The sequence below is a fragment of the Quercus robur genome, chromosome 5, assembly GCF_932294415.1.
Source record: "Quercus robur chromosome 5, dhQueRobu3.1, whole genome shotgun sequence".
Taxonomy (NCBI): Eukaryota; Viridiplantae; Streptophyta; class Magnoliopsida; order Fagales; family Fagaceae; genus Quercus; species Quercus robur.
Window position 1 is genome coordinate 53,713,071 of NC_065538.1, and position 14,979 is coordinate 53,728,049.

General features: G+C 33.0%; 2 long non-coding RNA genes across 4 annotated transcripts; both read left to right on the plus strand.

Moving 5' to 3' along the window:
- The first annotated feature begins 556 nt into the window (after positions 1–556).
- LOC126728946 (uncharacterized) lies at positions 557–7,149 on the plus strand. Of its 3 annotated transcripts, none has more exons than XR_007656424.1 (5): positions 557–2,111; positions 2,807–3,912; positions 5,403–5,531; positions 6,438–6,675; positions 6,759–7,149. It is a non-coding gene; the product is annotated as an uncharacterized LOC126728946 (long non-coding RNA). The 3 variants fall into 3 exon arrangements; XR_007656426.1 differs by having other exon boundaries at positions 6,781–7,149; XR_007656425.1 differs by having other exon boundaries at positions 558–2,111; positions 6,798–7,149.
- Positions 7,150–9,914: 2,765 nt separating this feature from the next.
- On the plus strand, positions 9,915–12,685 carry LOC126728947 (uncharacterized). The gene is made up of 4 exons (XR_007656427.1): positions 9,915–9,995; positions 11,229–11,297; positions 11,584–11,649; positions 12,456–12,685. It is a non-coding gene; the product is annotated as an uncharacterized LOC126728947 (long non-coding RNA).
- Positions 12,686–14,979: the final 2,294 nt, after the last annotated feature.

Here is a 14,979-nt window from a genome sequence, read left to right on the forward strand (position 1 = left end):
TTTTTTTTAGAAAGAAAAATCAGTATTTTTTTTTTTTATTTTATATTTGAAAATCAGCATTTCATTTGAGACGTCATTTTGTTTTGGGTTTATATCAAAGAAAGTCACACGTGCAACGGCTAGTCTATATATAATTTATAAAACGGCTAGTCTTTTCAATTTCTCTCTCTCTCTCACTTTCCTTTTTTTTTTTTTTTTTTTTTTTTTGACTTTTCTCTCTCTGAAACGGACGGGTTCAAAGATTTTCCCCAGAAAATCTGATCATCTCTCTCTTCAAACGGGTTTTTAATTTTGAAATGCTTAATTTCTTAATTTTAATTTAATTAAAATTTTCCTGTTTTTGCAGACTACTGATGGTGATGAAGAAGAAAAGGGTTTGAAGATTTTCTTGGGTGAGGGGGTTTTCCATGCTTTCGCTGGCCGATGATGCCTATGTCAGAGAGGAAGACTAATGGGTTTTTTTTTTTTTTTTTTTGGGTGCTTTCACATGGTTTTTGACTAATGGTGTTTTTTTGTGCTTTCATATGGTTTAGACTAATGGTTTTTCTTTTTTGGATTCTGATTTGTTTGCAAGTTCCTGTTGATCTGGTTCTTGTTTGTAATGAAAAACTCCTTTTTGGATTTTCTTTGGTCTCTTGTTTTTTGGAATTTCCTGGTTCTTGAATTTTATTGATTTTTATTAACTAGACTTTTAAATTTTGTATAATTTTGAATGCCTTTCTTGGTTTTTAATTGGTGTGGAATATCCTTTCAAATGTATATGGACGTGAATTAATTTTCATGTTCCTGATGTATTAAAAGATTTTTCATTTACTTTCTATGTTTCCCCTCTGAAATTTGTGGCATGAACAACAACAATATTTTTCCAATACTAGTACTCTATACATACAGCTTTGTGGATTTGATGTATGGGTATTGGGTTTTTTTGGGGTTTACACGGAGAGTGGCTTTTGGGGCTTTGTCTTTGGTTTCCATCTTGATATTAGGCATGTTTTTTCATTGTGGGGTTTAGGAGTCTTACCATTATTGACAACATAAACATGATCTTCAGCTTCAATATTTTACTAGATTTTCTGTGATATATTCTGATGGATTCCTCAGATTTTTCAATAAAATTTTGTAGGTGATTTTGTTGTTGGTAGTTAATGTTTATTTGTTCATCACAATAATCAACTTAATTTTATTTTTGATTTTTTCTCTGATCTCTTACTCTCTTACATATTTATTCCCATTCTGTGCAAAAATAAAGAGAGATGCTTGTTGTCTACCGTCTTCAACTGATACGGAGATGCTGTTTTCTGTTGCAGGTTTTTTGTTTTCAAACTTCAACGGTTAAATAATTCATACAAAAAAGTTGATTTGTATATTGTTGTGTTTGGAACTTGAAGCTTTAAAGGTCACAAAAGGGTCTAGTGGTATGAATCCTTAAAAAAATGGAAAACAAATGTAACAAAGTGATCAGCAAGTTAAGGGAAGAAAATATAAATATATAGAGAAAGAGTGAGGTGGAGTCAGATTTGTGCTTGTGGGTGTTACTGATTTGAGAAATATTTTAGTGTTAATAGCCTGTTGGTTATGTCTCCTTGGCTAACTGGGTGCGCCCAGGCTCCGTGGGCTTTGCCGCTGACCAAGGAAACAGCCTCTTATTTGGCTCTCTTGGCATTGAAGAGAACCTTTTGTTTAAAAATTGGACAAACCCCATCTTGTGTTTCCCTTTATCTCTTTCTCTCTCTTACTCAGACTCACTTCTTTCTTTTGCCTCGGTTGTTGTCAAAGATTCTCATAGTCATACTCATACCCCCACAAGCATATATCCTCACCCCTCTTTGAGATCCTTCTTTGATCCCCACACTCTGGGAGTATTCCTTTCAATTTCTGGGACTTCTTTGATTGGGGTTGTTTTTATTTATGTTCACTTATTGGGATGTGTGGTGGTGACTCTGATGTATCTGATTTAGGCATTTAGTACTACAAGTTGAGCGTTGAAGAAGGTTAGTTTTAGAGGTATAAGAGGGGCTGTAGCAAGTTGATCTTTTTTTGCTTATAAAGATGAAGTTTATGAAACTTGGATCAAAGCCAGATTCCTTTCAGACTGATGGGAACAATGTCAGGTGAGAGATCATTTGGTGCTCTATTACTTTTCTTTTGAAACAAGATTTAAGAATTGCTGATGCTGCTATTTTATGTTTGATGCATTTCAGTTGGTCTTGCATAAGCCTGTTATAGATGATTTTTGGCTCTTTCAATTGTCTCTCTCTTCATTAAAATTTCTCTCTATGATCTCTTTTGTATTAGATTTACCATTATTCTTTGGTAGATTTGCGGCTTAGCGCGTATTGTTGCAGTTTTATGGAAAAGTTTGAATTTTGAGTTATATTCTCAGATACATATACTGTGTAGACAGTAGATATACTCTGCCCAGGTAAATAGTTGTTTGAGGTTTATTTTCTGCTCTCATTGGGGACTGCTAACAATTTTGTCGCCTAATTGAAATTAGGGCTTATTTGAATGTTGTTGGGTTTGAAAGTTCCTGTTAGTTTATTGTCATTCTTTTTGAGCTTTCCCATTTTATGGCCCACATTTGTACTCATTTCCTGTACTTTTGATATTGAAGTTGAATTTTGATGATATATTTCTCTTTGGCATTTTGAGGTTTGAAGATTGGTGCTCTATCTTCTTACTTCTAACTTCTAACTACATTAGGACATTAGAAAATTCGCTGCTTTTATAAATTTCTAAATTTCTATAGTTGTGCTAAATTTTCTTCTGAAGATCTTGACTTCACGGTTTGGATCGTTTGCTGCAGGTTAATGTGCAAGGAGCTTCACTACTAATGTTATTGCCATTTATCTCACACAACCACTAAGCCCCAAGTACACCTAACCTAGAACCCTCTCTATCCCAAGTAGACCTTATATAACCAGGTTGTTGCAACAGGAAGTAGAGTAGTACCTTTTAATCTAGTCATGCTATAATTGTTGAACCAATGTTATTGTCTTGTTTACTAAATAGGTATCTGACAAGCAACTTGCTCACTGGGATTATTCTAGGGTGGATCAAGGACAAAGATAGTTGCTAGTATGGGTTTTCATCCTAAATTCTAGAAGAATATATCATAATCTGGGTGTGTATATATATATATGTATATATATTTAACATGATGTTATAAATATTACTCTGGAGTCTGGACGGTGATTCATCTCATGATTTCTTTAGGGGTTAGTTGCACATCTCTCTCTCTCTCTCTCTCTTTGGATGATTAATTGGCTTGTGCTATGGATAAATAACAAATTTTACTGGCAGCTTTTATTTTCATCTTGTTGCCTGTGGCTCTAGTAAAAATTAGTTGCCGGAAAAATTACTTTCCAAGTTATGTTGGTTGTCTGATATTTGGGAAGATCATTCTGACGGATAAATTTCGAGCTGGCTACAGAAGCTCAGTGGAATGAGCTGAATTGATCTTGCGTTAACATTGACAAGCCAGATTTGTATTTAAAGGAATAGTGCAATATGGAAGATAGCTTGGAATGCTGATTTAGACTACATGTTTCATGTTTTCAATAAAACTACACTAAGGACGATATCAATTAGCCAAAATCCTTCATTTTGAAGCTAATTTAGTGAAGAAAGCCTAGATCGAAGGCATTGAATGACAGTTAAATTAGTTAAAATATCAAAAGGCCTTATTTCAAGGTTGTTTATGGATTATTGAAATGATTTATTTTAACAATTTTCTGTACATATCAAATTTTTTCTATTGAATTTTTTATGTTAAAGTACTCTTAAAAGGTACCTTTTTGTTCTTGTTTAGAGTTATGTTGAGTTATGATAATTATGTTTTTTGTGCAGCCAAATAGATCTTTCTTACAATAATTTGTTATAGAGCTCTGCACCACCTTGTCGAGACTCTTTGTAAGTCTGCCTGCTTGAGTTTTACAAACTTTTCTGTCTTTGTAACTGTATAAGAGTGTAGGGCAGGGAAAAGAAAGTAATTCCATCCTAATCACACATTTATATATAAATAATGGTTGTGTGTTAGAGTAATTAATGTAAATAAATGCTGAAAACACTTGTTGAAATAACAATAACCTTTCCTGTTTTCTGAAACTAGTTGGTTTTCATCATTGTTTCATAAATTTGTTCAAAAGCTTCTCTGGATGGGACAACTTGTAAGCTTCAAACTTAAGAAATTTCAAGGACCATTTTTCCCTCTTTTTCACTTTGGTTTCTGATAACTAAACTGATGCTCTTTACCTACGTCACTAATTAAGAAGACTTCATGAGTGCCTGAATGAATCTTCATGTTTAAAAGGTAAATTATATATCTATTCAAATCAAATTATGAGGTATATGCTGCAGTTATGTTGTTGGGCCCTCTTCTTGTACTTTATTTTTAAAATTAAGAAAAAAAATTTTTAAATATTCATCTTGCGCAAGATTTCAACATAAATGAATCAACAGGATGATGTCAAACTCATTTTTGTTTTATTGTGTTTGTTTGTATTTGATTGTCATTAATGTGTTGCTGCTTCTATGTAGATCAGTATTCATTACACAAATTGTGGTGGGAAAAAACCCACTGTTGCAAATGTAGAGTATGAAGATGTAGCTGGTCCTGTGAAATTTTATTATGTGGAGAATTGGGGATTCAGTATCACTGGATGTCTTTGGGATGTTGACACTACCTCAAATGACTATTTAGCAACTAATGAATCCATATTTACAATGGACAATTTCCAAATATGCACAAAGTGCACGACTATCTCCTCTTTTGATCACATATTATGCCCGCTGCTTAGTGAATGGATATTATACTGTGAAACTTCACTTTGCAGAGATAGTATTCACAAGCAATAGATCTTCTTACAGTCTTGGGAAGCGGATATTTGATGTTCATATCCAGGAACTCTCACATTTATTTTTCTCTTTAGCTTATAGTCGAGGATTTGATTGATTTAATTTGCTGCAGGAAAAACTGGCATTGAAAGATTCTAATATTGAAAATGATGCCCAAGGGCTTGATAAAGCAGTCATTAAGAATTTTACAGCTGTTGTTATGAATAAAATTCTAATGATTCGGTTTCATTGGGCTGGGAAAGGAACAACAGCTGCCCCCAAAAAGGAGGGATATATGGTCCTCTTGTGTCAGCCGATTTGTGGAATCTGTTAAATGTATTGGAGTTTGATAATCTTATTGTTTCCAGCTTCTTCCATGCTTGGATTATATTGACATACAATATAATCATAGCAATTTAGTGGAAGCAGAGCCACATAATTTTCTACAGTTAAAATTTATAAAGAACGAATAAAAACGAGGTTATAGTACATATAGATGGAAGACATCCAAACATTTTGTCATCTTCTTTTTAATCACTGTTCTTAGCTAATTTTCTTTTCTGTAGATTTCAGTCCCCCTGTTGATGGCAAGATTGTGGTTGGAGCTGTAGTTTCGGTGCTACTCCTCATTTTTATGATTTTAGGCATTCTTTGGTGGAAGAGCTGTATAGGAGGGAGGATATCAAGGGAAAAAGGTAATCAATTGTGAAATCTTGATATATATATTATAAAGGACAGTATTCATTTTCTCCAACAATGTGAAGAAAAATTTTCCTAGGGCTTATAAATTGTTGCTGTTCAATATTTTATTTTATTTTTGTCTACTTCCATAGATGAATCAGCATTCCAAAGTACACCATGCAAAGCAACTGAATGATTGCTGGATTATAAGCACATGACTTATCTTGGGATGAACTGCATAGTGCCTTCTAAAGGCTTTTGCTTGTCTTCTTATTCTTTAAGAAGATACCTAACTACTCAAGAGGCATGCACCTATTTGGTTAAAAATTTGTCTTGTTATACTGTAAGATGCAGCCTGACGTCTAGCTTTTACAGAGTTAAGAGGATTAGACTTGCAAATTGGTTTTTTTACATATAGACAAATAAGGCTGCTACTCTTAACTTCAATGCTGCAAAAAATTGGGGAAGGTGGTTTTGGATTAGTTTACTAGTTATCCGACAGCTATTTTTCTATTATAGAATGTGTGTGTATGTGTTTCATCTTTTGCCTTTTATTCTCCTCTTGATCCTTCGGATTTGGAGACATATTATGAAATACATATTTGAAAATATATATTTCTCAATTCCCAATGCAGGGTATACCATTAGATGGTACTACAATTAAAGTCATGATTTTGTGACTGAAATAGGCATGGAATCTGGTTTACAACATCTGAATCTTGTTAAATTGTTTGGATGTTATATTGAAAGACAACAATTATTGTTGGTGTATGAGTATATGGAAAACAATAGCCTTGCACGTGCCTTGTTTGTTAAGCTAATGTTTTATATCTACAATGCATTTTATGTTCATAATAGAAGGATGGGGAGAAAATGCTTTTGATGAATTTTATTGATTGGGTTCTGAATGTCATTTTCAGGTCCTGTAGGTGGCCGATTAAAATTGGATTGGCCTGCAAGGCAGAAAATATGTGCTAGCATAGCAAGAGGTCTGGCTTTCTTACATTAGGAATCAATACCGAAAATTGTTCATAGAGGCATCAAATCTGCTAATATATTACTTGATGGTGACCTTAATCCTAAGATCTCTAACTTTGGTTTGGCCAAGCTTTATGAAGAGGAGAATACCCGCATCAGCACCATAATTCCTGGAACCATGTGAGCTATCTTCCTCTTTTTTTTTTTTTTTTTTTCCTGTTTCATCACCTCTGCAGATCTTGATTATGAGTTCATGTGAATAGATATTGATCTTATGGTCTCTAGTGTGTGCTGCTGCGCAGAATATGGTAGTACTTATTTCAATGAAGTCCTTGCACAAAGACAAGTATGTAAAGAATGAGGTAAGTATGGGCCATGGTACATTTGACAATTTAATTTGTATGTGTTTGGTATCTACGTGTGATACATAACCATGCTTATAGAAAGTCTTTGCAGCATGGTTTCACATCAGATAGGGTTCATGCTTCTTTATCTATAAGACAAAGTGACACCCTTTAATTTATAGTGTTGAAGATTTTCTATACCACTTTACTCATCTACATAAATATATAAACCGAAGCTTTAGAAACTTTTACAATTTTCCATGTCAGCACAATATTTAAATAAAATCTATATATATAAATATAAAACCGAAGCCTTTGAAGCTCTCACAATTTTCCACGTCACACAATATTTAAATAAAATTATTTTTGTTTAGTCCAAACTTTTTTTTTTTTTAGAGAAACAAACACACACACACACACACACACACACACACACATGCATAAGGAAGAGGGAAAGATGTTCTATCACAAAGGCATACCGCAACATCACTCAAAAGCCATGGTAACTTTTAAGGGAGGGTGGGACAAGTTATACTACACACAACACATTCTCTTAAGCAATGTGGGACAATTACCTTTTTTTTTTTGAGAAACAAACGCACACACACGCAAAGAAGAGGGAAAGGGGTTTTAACACAAAGGCACACTACAACTCCACTCAAAAGCCATGATAACTTTTAAGGGAGGGTGGGGTAAGTTATACTACACACAACACACTCTTTTAAACAATATGGGACAATTACTCATTTTTTTTTTTAAGAAACAAACACACATACACACACATACACACACAAGGAAGAGGGGAAAGGAGTTCTAACACAAAGGCACACCATAACTCCACTAAAAAATTATGGTAACTTTTAAGGGAGGGTGAGGCAAGTTATACTATACACAACACTCTCTTTAAGGAGTGAAGCGCTATCTCTCTAACAAGTCCAACTTAAACTCAAACTCAAACCCAAAAAAAAACCCATACTTCTAAGAAAAAAAAACCAAAATCACAATAACAAAAAATCTCTCTTTCTCATATCTCTCACACTACCATCTCCTTCCCCCAAAACCCAAAACTCAGATAATATCTCTCCTCATATCTCTCAAATGCTATCAACTACTTCCCCCAAATCTCACCTTCAAACTTTTGAATCCAGCTTTGATCTTCAAAATCGGGATTAACATGCTAAACTAGAGTAGTGTACTGCTTTTCACTGATTTTCCTTTGTAGTTGTCTGCCAATGTCATTAAAAAAAATGGGTGGTTGTCAATTTCTTTACGTTTATAGGTTTATAATATTATAAGTTTATATTATTCTATTACTGTGTAGTTGATTTCTTTTTTTCTTTTTTAACGGAGATTTCCTATTGCCATGTTATTAAGTCATGAGAGAATGTTATAAATATCAGATATACGTGATAGTGTTGCTTATTGTAAATTAATGTATTTGTCTCTGGTTTTGAGATTTGCTTTATTGTTTTATTTTTTATCTCATCGTATTTGCTTAGTAGTTTAAACTATTATTGTTCATGCTTTTTTTTTTTTTTTTTTTTTTTTTTTTTTCTTTCTAAGTTGACTAAATAATTAGTTTATAAAAATCAATATAAAGCAGACTTTGTTAAGTTAAAGTTATTCATTAAAAAAAGTTAAAGTTAATTTATGAAATAAAGCATTTTTTTTAATCTAACCCAACTCATTATGTTTTCTATTCCAACTTATTGCAACTTTTTATTGCTCTCTTAATTTACTTGGGTTGGTTGAAAATTTAGTTCATGTTCATGTTGTTTAATTTGGTTTTGTGTGGAACTTTGTGGACCTTAAAACCCTATATCAAGACCAATTTTGGGGTGTGCTATATCCATAAAGGCATAAACGTGTATAACCAATAAGTCATTAGTTGAGATGCTATTGGTGTAAACATGTCTAAAAAACTGTTTACAATTTTACAATATCAGAATAAACAGTAAGATTGTCTATACATAGTTTAATTCCCAGTTTATACTCTGTTTGTATTAATTTGAGACCATTTTTTAGAATTCTCAGTTTATGCTCTGTTTGTATTAATATGAGACATTTTTTTTTTTTTTTTCATTTATTTGTGTTTGGATTTAATTTAAGTTTATGGGCTGTGTTTTTGTTAATTTTAATTTAAGTTTGATTAATATTTTTCATTTAGTAATTTAATGTTTCATATCAAAGATACAAATTTTTGAGACTGGAATCTTAATGTACAAGAGGAAGAAACAAAGAATGTTTGAATTTTCGTACAATATAACTTTTCCCTGCATTGCACGGGTTAATGACTAGTGAAATATAAATTCATGTCAAGTTTATTGTAGAAGAGAAATTTTTCAGGTTGCAATGAAGCATGAGGAAAATTTATAAAGTTACCCCCCCCTAAATGTTGCTCCTGCTCTGCCTCTGTATGCAAGAAGGAAAAACTATTTACAACATTCTTTTATTTATTTTTATTTTTTTTAAAATTTTTTTAGAACATGCTGGTCTAGTTACAACATTCCTTGAGTAAGCTCAAATCTTAACAAAGTACATTTTTTTAAGGAAATCTTCCCAATTATCAAAGAACCACCTGTATCAACATAATAAATTATTGGGAAAAGTATTGATTTTTTTATTGTTATAAAAATTATACTATTTATTGTGCACTAGATAAAACCTTTCTATGGCATACTTAGATATAAGATCTTTGCTGTTTGCTCAATTGCATGGCTCCTGGTTCATGTAACTCAAGCACTTTGATCTACTTTACCAAGTTTAGAAAGCATAATTTTTTCTATTTTAATTTACTTGTTATTGTCGCTTATATTGTCTTGTCATAATTTGTAGTACAATGAAGTTAAACTCAATTATGGTGGCTTTGTTAATTGCATGATTGCATGCATAACCATAAATTTGATAATCTGGTGCTTGGAAACTTGACTGATATTGCACTTGCTGATTTAGAAGTTCATAGGAACATACTACTGAACCAATTATCATAGCTTAACTTAATGTATGTCTTGCAAAGGCTATATGGCACCAGAATATGCACTGTTCAGATCAGTTTTCCTTGCATGAATTTTGTCTAAATTTCAGTTTGTTGAGGAGCTGTAATATCTATGGACCAATCCCTCCTAATATTTCAGAAATGAAACAACTTCAGATTTTGTATTTCTCCTGTCCTTTCTCTTTTTCCCTTTTTATTTTTTGCATCTTTTACTGAAAAATGTGTGTGAAGTCCTATAATTGGATAGAACCCACTTATATGACCCATATTAGAGCATTATATTAAGTTGAGTTGTAATATATGAAAGATTAGGGTTAAGCGAGAACAATGAGGAAGAAAAAAAAAATATAGAGAGAGAGAGAGAGAGAGTAGAAAAAAGGATTGGGTTTAATCAATCAGTCCCTCACATTAGCACATTTACATTCAATCTGGAGCCACACATCAAAGCCCAGCTTGAAAGCAATTATTGAAAGGAGGCATGAGCTAACAGTTTCGTGAGAATGTCACCCACAGGGAGTGATAATTTGTTGCTGCGGCAACCAATCCTGAATATTTCATAAAAAATAACCATGCCATTCAAGACTAATCATTAATGAATATGACAAAGGAAAGTAATCCATTTAAAGTAGAAATCTGGAAGGATCCCATTTATTCATGTGGGCTACCTTAAAGACCCAGACTGATGACTATGAAAACCACTCGAAATTGAACTATGATGATGCTTCCTTAACTGACATGCTTCACATTCTAAAGTCTAGACTGATCACATGACCCAGAATGTTAGAATGGGCAGGCCTGAGTTTGGCCAAATGAAAATATGCCTATAAAAAAATAAATATAAGAAAAGTTAAGCTGAAATGGGTGATGCGGTTTTAAAATCATAGCAATATTTATTTGAGGAAGTTATGGCCCTTCTGGGTAGACATCATTCTTCTGTAGAGTAGCAAATAATTATATGCTTTGTAGCTTAGTTGGCCAAAAATAAATTTAATCTCTACGGGCTACACCTTGTAGTTTTAGAAGTACAAGTAAGCATGACAGCTGACATCTATAAATGATGCCCACTTTGGCCCATTGCATCAGCTGCTATAAGATACCTATGAATGCTGCCCACTTTGGTCACACTGTTTGTGTGTCATTGTCTTGGCTAGGTATAGAAAAACAGTGGAAAAATTCTAAAGTTGTTAATAAAACCTGTTACGAGATGCACCTCCAATGATTAAATGAAAAATTTTGGAGTATATCTGTCTTATCTTTTTTCAGTTTTTATTCTTTATTAACACCTTCTACTTGTGCACATCTGGTGTTACAAGTTTTTTGATGTTCAGCAGTACAGTCATTTTGTAAACCTTCTTCTCTGCTATGATGACATCTATATTGTCACATTCTTGCAGAGGTCTCAGCTTCAATTGATTGGAAGGAAATATTCCAGATTTAAGAGGTCTATCAAAGTTGGACTACATGTAAGCTTCACAACAAACCCTCAATCAGGTTCAAATATAGAGTAAATTCACACAAACAAGCAAAGAGCTAAAACATAAAAAGATATGTAACACAGTTTTGCTTTTGGCTGATGTCCATGGGTTAATGTGCAAGGAACTTCACTAGGAATATTATTAGCATTGCCATTTATCTCTCTCCCAACCTTAAGCCTCAAATACACCTAAAACTAGAACCCTCTCGTATTACCTTTTAATGTAGTCATGCTATAGGTGTTTGACTAATGATATTGTCTTGTTTACTAAATAGGTATGTGACACGCAACCTACTCAATGGAAGTATTCCAGCCTGGATCATGAGCAGAAATGATCACTAGTATGGGTTTTCATCCTAAATTCTACACTTTTGCCTAGTCTGGAGAAACACAGTTTTTTAAGTTTTTAACATGACGTTATATACATCACCTTGGACAGTGATTCATCAAATGATTTCTTTTGGGTGTCGCGCACTCTTTTTCTTTTTGGATGAGTAATTGCAGATCTCAAAGAAGCACAGGCTATTGCAGAGATAACAAAATTTCTGGAAGCTTTTATTAGTGTCATGCTACATGTGGCTCTAGTAAAACTAAAAAGTAGTTGCGAACACATTTTCATTCCAAGTTATTTGGTTGTTTGATATATGGGAAGATCATTCTGACAGCTAAATTTCTAGCTGGCCAGAGAAGCTCAGTAGAATGAGCTCAAATTGATGTTGGATTAACATTGGCAAACCAGTTGTGTAGTTTTAGAAATTGTGCAATATGGAAGATAGCTTAGAATCCTGGTATAGACTACATGTTTCATGCCTTGAGTCATGCTACTACTTATCAATTAGCCAAAATCCATCATTTTGTAGCTAATTTAACTGTCATTTTTTAATGGCAAATAATTAATTACGATCTCAAAAGGAAATATTTTCAATATTATTATTTCTGGAATATTGAAATGATTTTATGTTGAATTATAATAATTATGTTTTTTTTGTACAGCCATATAGATCTTTCTTACAAAATTTTTTCAAAATCTTTCTCCCATCAAAATTTGATAGTTTTCATGTTTGAAGATTACCCATCCAGAATTTTTGTTATTTTCCATTTTGTATTGATTATATATATTATTAAATGTTTGTTTCTTCAACTACAGTTGATAGACAAGGATCCAAGCAAGGCAATTTCCCTGTTCTGGTCTGCCATAAATGCTAGGGACTGGGTTGATAGTGCCTTGCAAGACATGGCAATTGTGATGAAACAATTGGATCGATTTGATGAGGCAATTGAGGCTATCAAATCTTTTCGTCATCTCTGCCCTTATGATTCTCAGGAATCTCTTGACAATGTGTTAGTTGAACTCTACAAGGTAAAACTAAAACCAGTTTATCCAATAAATAGTTTCTTATATTTTACTTGCCATTCTTTGTCATTTGTTGTTTAGCTAGTTACATATATTTCATCACCTTAGAAAGGTTGGGTGGGTGAAATGCTTGTATCAACTATAAAGGTTTAGGGATAAGATACTAGATCTTGTTGTTGTAGAGATGGGAGACATATGATTCATATGTTGAAAACTCTAACTTATGATTCATAACATGACATGATTGCAGGTAATTAAGCTTACTGGAAATTATAAGTTGACACCTATTTATACTCATTTAAAAAAAGTTGATACCAATTTTTATAACGCTTACGGTTGATGTAACCTTTTTGGTCTTGATGATTTGTTAAAGTAAGTAATGAATAACAGAAAATTTGAATCATATAGTCATTATTATTTATTACTAAAAAAGAATACCGAAAATGAAAATTCCAAATGATTGTGATTGTTGAACTTTATTTTATTTTTTTATTTTGAATTTCAGAATTGTGATCTTTAAAGGTTGTGATTGGATGAAGAATTTGAGAAATTCTTAGAATTTCCAAATTGAAGGGATTTAAATTGATGGAAATTTTAATCCCATTAATCTAAATCTCTATTGTTTAGATAAGTATAATTAAGAATTTAGAAATTATAGTAGTATAATCTTTTCGTTGATGATCATAATGGTAGTGGCAGTGATTTGGTGATGATGGTAGTATGGTGGTGGATGTTATGGCAAGTGGCGGAGGTGGCAACACATGATGGTGGTGGCATTGGCGGTGGTGGTGATGATATTGGCATTAGCAACAGCAGTGGTAATGATTTGAAAAGAAACAATGGGTTGTTTGAGATAATTATGGTGGTAGAGATTTGTACAATGATTGCTTCTTTCACGATTTTTTCGTTTGAGGCTTTGTACATTCCTCCATGGAATTTGAACTTGGGCAATGGATATTTGAAAACCAAGTTTACTCTATTGTTAAAGCAAACAAGGGAAATCAATGTTGGAAATTCCAAAATTGCAACTGAGTAAAATCCTATATAAAAATCTCTCATTATTGAAATTCCAATTCTGAAAGTAACTAGACCTAAAAGAACAACCTTCAACACCAACACCACTATTGTTACATGTTTCAACTCACCATAATACTATCAGCCATACCACTCTGGCCCTACTGCCTTTATCATATGTTTGTACTCCACCTCTTAACTACCACATCGACTCCCTCTTGCCACCACTGCCTCTGCCTACTTTGTAGTGCCAACCAATCGGGCATCAATTTATAAGTGTGCTGAATTTAGGTTTGTTCTCTTTAGAGTGCTACTCCATGCTGGCTGTTCCAGTTATGTTAGAAGTTCTTGGAATGGACTCAATGGTAACTTGTTTAGCATGTTGCAGACCACATCTTCTGGTAATTTTAAGATCACCTTATTGTAACTATACTTTCAGCATTTGACATGTAAGTAGAAAATTTATGGCATTTGCTTCAAATTGAGTATTTTTTGCATATGCCATTGATTGTTTTTTTTTTTTTTTTTTGGGGGGGGGGGGGGGGGGGGGGGTGGTGTTGCTTAAGAGCAGAGCACTCTAATTTGTATTGATGCTGAGTGTTTAATTGTCAACAGTTCAACAGTTCAGTTTGAAAAAAAGATGGGAAAACAACTCTATGGCAAGGATAGGAGAAGAATTAATTCCAAATCTGGCTTACGATGTGACATGACCAAATAAAAAGTCAGATGACATATTACATAAAATTAAAAGACATAACATAAGAAAGTACTTAAGTTTAAGACACAAAAAAGCAATTAAAAGAAACCAAGATTGATCACATAATTGAACATATGGATGTCTAGGCTTCCTTTTAGTATTCCTCTTTGGATGATCAAGTGTTTGTAACAGGTCCTCTTCCATGTGCTTTGCATCAGATACCTATAAATGATGCCCACTTTTTAAAAAATAATGGGAATTCTAAAGTTGAGCTACAAAGCACTTGGTGAATGATGTCCACTTTGGTCACTAATTATCTAGACAAGGTAAGAAAATAATGGAAATTCTAAAGTTGTTAATAGGACCTATTATAAGAGACATCTTCACTAATTAAATTACCATTTTTGGAGTATTTGTTGTGATATATTAAGTTTTTCTGTTTTATTTTTTGATTAATGCCTTTTACTTTTGCACATTTGGTGTTATAAGTTTTTCGGTATTCAGCAGTACAGTCATCTTGTAAACCTTCTAGTTTGTAATTATTATTTTTTTGATAAGTAAGAAAGATGTATATTCAAAAAGCTACCTTTTGCAAAAAGAGCATAA